This window comes from Oreochromis aureus, linkage group 17 (assembly GCF_013358895.1).
Source record: "Oreochromis aureus strain Israel breed Guangdong linkage group 17, ZZ_aureus, whole genome shotgun sequence".
Taxonomy (NCBI): domain Eukaryota; kingdom Metazoa; phylum Chordata; class Actinopteri; order Cichliformes; family Cichlidae; genus Oreochromis; species Oreochromis aureus.
In genome coordinates, this window is record NC_052958.1 from 30711102 (window position 1) to 30715887 (window position 4786).

The window sequence follows — 4786 nt, forward strand, 5'->3', positions numbered from 1 at the left end:
CAAATTCTTTCTTGCCAATGAACTGGAAAGGTGACCTTGAGTATAACAGAATCACTTATAGTAACAATAATACCTTACAGACAATTGATTTTCTTAATTTGAGGTTCGGTATTCATTCACTTGGCATGCTTCACTCACTGTAATTTCCTTATTTTTTAATATAGAAAGGAGGAGGATGCAAGAAGCACTCTTTACAGTTTTCTGGTTACCAGGCTTGTCAGAGTGACCTCTGCTTCTCGAGCTGGAGAACTGAAAACGCCTCTTACAAATCTCTGACAGATCAAAGCACATTTCCAGTTTTCACATTTATGTAAAATACAAGCAAAAGTCTGTAATTACAAAACTGTTTGTTATTTCTATTTATGCAGAAATTCTTGTCTTGAAATCTGATGGCTTGTGGACTCAGCTGGTGTCTACAACTGTGTCTTATTTCAAAATATGATAAAACAGCTGAGGCATACTACTGCTTCACATTATGTTAAAACAAACACATCCTTGAATTGTTGTCTTCATTCAGTCATTTTTGACTTCTGTCCATACTGAGCTTTTATGGGCCAGCTCTCAATCGTTGAATGCGTGTCACAGAGAGACTGTGGGCTGTTCCATTCAGGATCTGGTTGCTAAAAAACTAAACAGAGAGAAAACACAAAGACTAAACATCTGAATGTTTATCTCACTTTCTTATCATTCAAAGTAAGTTTAAAGAATCCACAAAGCAAACGTGTTTTAAATGAGATATAATTTTATACAGGCCTACCTCTTCAAGAAGTTTGATGATGGTTGCATTGATGACCTCTCCATTGGTAGTTATCCTCATCTCTATGTGGGCTAGTGCTTGCAGGGCTTTAGATTTTAAAAACATTACAATTAGAAGTGAATAAAAGAGCATAAGATTTTGAAACTTGTGAATTTTGTTGTTAAAATCTTCTATATGAAAAGTGTTACATGTCTTTAAAATCGACAGAAGTTTGCATTTGAGCTCTCCAATATTTTTTATATGTGGCTATATTAGTGCAGCAGGGTGTAGTCTGTTGGTCAGCTGCAGAGGAGTGGTGATTCAGTGGGTTCAGGGAGCAGTGCCAACACAGCTGGAAATCATCATTGGTTTACTCCTCCCCTACTGGAGCAGCACGTTGGGACAAGAGGCAAAAGAGGAACAGAGGGCAGAGTTGTTCCCAACAGGTTAGTTTGGTTGCTGGAGACTCTGCATTGTGATCATGTGATACGGAGACTTAGTGTGTCTGGACTCTATATTGTGTTCCCACAATCTCACAGTCAAGCACTGGAGTTTTCCATTCCTCTACTGTAAGGGAGAAATTAGTCAATCTTTGGTAACTGGAGTACTAACAATGAGGAGAGCGAGCGTTAACTGGCTTGCTAACTACAACAGAAAAGGAAAACAGTGCTACATGAACTGCTAAACAGTACAAATAAAAAACCTTACTAGAGGGTTAATGGTACGATGAATCAATCTATGGTGAAGACTCAGGCTCAGATGAGAAAAAGCATGTAGTGTCCAACAACAGAGGTTAGCTTAACACTCCTGCCAATGGACAGTTGAACTAGCTAGCCATTGGTGCCGCAGTTGTTGTGGTTGGTGCTGCAGTAGTTGTGGTTGGTACTGCAGTTATTGTGGTTGGTACCGCAGTAGTTGTGATTGGTGCCGCAGTTGTTGTGGTTGGTGCTGCAGTAGTTGTGGTTGGTGCTACAGTTGTTGTGGTTGGTGCTGCAGTAGTTGTGGTTGGTGCTGCAGTAATTGTGATTGGTACCGCAGTTGTTGTGGTTGGTGCTGCAGTAGTTGTGGTTGGTGCTGCAGTTGTTGTGTTTGGTGCTGCAGTAGTTGTGGTTGGTGCCGCAGTAGTTGTGGTTGGTGCTGCAGTAGTTGTGGTTGGTACCGCAGTTGTTGTGGTTGGTGCTGCAGTAGTTGTGGTTGCTGCTGCAGTAGTTGGGGCTAGAGAACAGGTTGGGCCGCTCGTTATGGTACCAATGCTCTGCATGAAAGGAAGAGAACCCAGGCTTGAAGCAGCTGCACACAGGTTTGCAGATGCGCAGCCGTAAGGTGGAAAAGCGTTTGTGCCGTCTCTTACTGCAGATGAAAAATCATAGTTTTCAGAATTGTAACTTTCGATTTCATTCCATGCCTTCATGTTTAGCTTAAAGCTTTACTTAGCATAGTTTACAAATGTGTTTGGTTATATTAATGTTATCTAACATCTGTTGTTTTTTAAGGGCAGTTGGTGAGTCATAAAAAATGAAAAACATGTTAAAAAATGGTAACTGCCCTCAAATTCCTTTTTACTGCAACTTAACTCAATCAGTTCATAAACACAGTCATACAACAATGTCTTTAAGCCGTTAAGTGCTTCCTGATTGTCATGCACAACACTCTAATGAATTCATCAGGGCAATATGAGCATGCAGCTTGTGGGGATAGGTTAATTGGATAACCCAAATTGCCACTAGGTGTAAATGTGCGAGTGAATGTGAGTGCGAATGGTTGTCTGTCCCTGTGTGTTAGCCCTGCGACAGACTGGCGACCTGTCCAGGGCGTACCCCGCCTCTCGCCCTATGACAGCTGGGATAGGCTCCAGCGCCCCCCGCGACCCTGAAAAGGATAAGCGGAAGCGAATGGATGGATGGATGGATGGATGAATTGATCATTCAGTGAAAAGAAAATCACGGTGCTACTCTGTAGACAAGCTGTAGATTTTATATTGATGGGCTTTATCACCTTTTTCATTTGGACCATTGTTATTGGTTTGTAAATGGTCAGGGGAGTGCTCTGTACCTAATTTACTCCATAGGTGGCGCTCAGACCTGTTGTATTTTCTAAGAACACCTCTTATTAAATTCTTTAAGGTTAAATGATGAAGTAACATTTTGATTTGCAGATTCACAGCTATAAGCTGTGACAAGCACAGAGATGAGTCCACCGTCAGAGGCCACCATTTGTAACCTTCGCTGAAGCTGTTTCTGTACTTTGATGAGCTCTGAAACCTGACCGAAACTCTTCAGATAAGTCTGTAATTTCTCTGTAAATGATTAGTTTTACAACTACTCTTTCAAGAATTTCTGATATAAAATTGATGAAATTCTGTTGGTACAGCTAAATAACAATCTGTTGTCAAACCTGCCAAGCAAAAAGCACCAAGTTAGACTACAAGCCACAACATGATCTAATATCACTGCTTTGTTGTTATTCCAACAAGCTCATAATCAGTGTTACTACAGATACATCACTGAAACTGTTCAATCAAGCAAAAGAACAACTGAACCGGAGTGAAAGCCATAATTTCAAAACACCGTGATTAATCAGCTCTAATCATTGTGGTGAGCAGAATTGTTCTGATGTTGTAGTGGCTCCACAGTGTTGAAACTACAACTCATGTACTCATGTATTCAAAACAACAATGGTGTTTTGCTGCCTGATGGTTAATGATGCGGACTCACATATTCTTTTGTTGCATCATTTGTGTGCTCATACATAATAAGCCAGCTCCTTCCCCTCCTCTTGTACACAGCGATACATGGCAAGTCCTCTATTCTCCGACTCTGAGGAAGCTCCTGAGCTGCAGGTCCAAACTCAACCCAGACACCAGGCTGGAACAGTGTCCCCAGACCAGGAAGAACCTCAGTGCTCTGCTGTGGTCTGCAAACAAGAAGTGGAGATAGAGCTGGAGGTTAGTAATAAGGCAGAAGTTATAAACAACTTGGTAAGAATGTAAGAAATCTGTAGTAGAAAAAAAGACATCCCATGCTAAGTAGCTGGTCAGGACCTCCAGGAATGGGTTTTTACTTTACTTTATTGCTTGTCTATAATGCTCATCTTATTTTTATACATTTGTTTTAGTTCACATTTCTTGTTTTTATTCACCCTTCTAGTTTTTCCTTCCTGTAGGTGATTCCTCCTATCAGAAAGTCAAAGAGTCATCCAGCAATGGTAAAGTCAGGGAATCCTTTATTTATTACTGATATGTCATCACTCTTCATAACATATCACTGACTCAGATAGCATTTGATTTGCTGCCTGGACTCTAGAGCAGGGATGCTGCATACAAACAGTGAGAGCAGTGCAAACAGTATATAACTATATGGTCCAGTGGTCCAGTTCCCCTACTGGAATTAGAACAAAGCACAGCAATGTTAGTTCAAATCATTTCATACCAAAACAGAACAACAGTCGCCTCAAGGAGCTTAAATTGCCTCCCTAACATTAGTTAACGTCTGTATTACATGAAATTGGTTCTTCATCCCAAACCAGGTGGACAATAGCATCTTCTTTATATTATATTATTCAAAGTGTATTTTGATATATGGGGATGGAGCTGGATTTGGTAGAAAACAAATTAGACATCATAAGATTTAAATAAAATTTCCTTCAGAAAATATTCACAATTAACACTTTCAAGTGTATTAAAAAGAACTTTTTCTTTCTGCATTACTACTAATACTACTTTATATTTTTATTTTTATTGTAGGCTTGACCTTAATATTGATGAATCTGTTCATCTTTCTTGCGCAGTGTCAGAAAAATGTTAACTTCAGTCTCCAGCACATTATTTATCATCAATCATTTAAGCTTTTTAATCAAAGTTCAATCAGTTTTTTCAAACTTTATTTTCTGCCAAAATGGAAACCATATTTCCCATTTCCTGCACAGTTTTGCCCCATTGTTACTTTGGGATATTCTCCTGTTCATGAATCCAACATGTAACACTGAGGGTTTAAAAATCATTTGGCTTCTGTGAAATAACAGAAACGACAGCAAGTCTTTAAAATGGCCCAT

At 39.7% G+C, this 4786-nt stretch overlaps 1 long non-coding RNA gene across 1 annotated transcript; it reads right to left on the bottom strand.

Moving 5' to 3' along the window:
- Positions 1-103: 103 nt before the first annotated feature.
- LOC120433935 lies at positions 104-1045 on the bottom strand. Its single transcript, XR_005608847.1, has 3 exons — positions 946-1045; positions 758-843; positions 104-628 (listed from the first exon to the last, which is right to left on the bottom strand). It is a non-coding gene; the product is annotated as an uncharacterized LOC120433935 (long non-coding RNA).
- Between the last annotated feature and the right edge of the window lie 3741 nt (positions 1046-4786).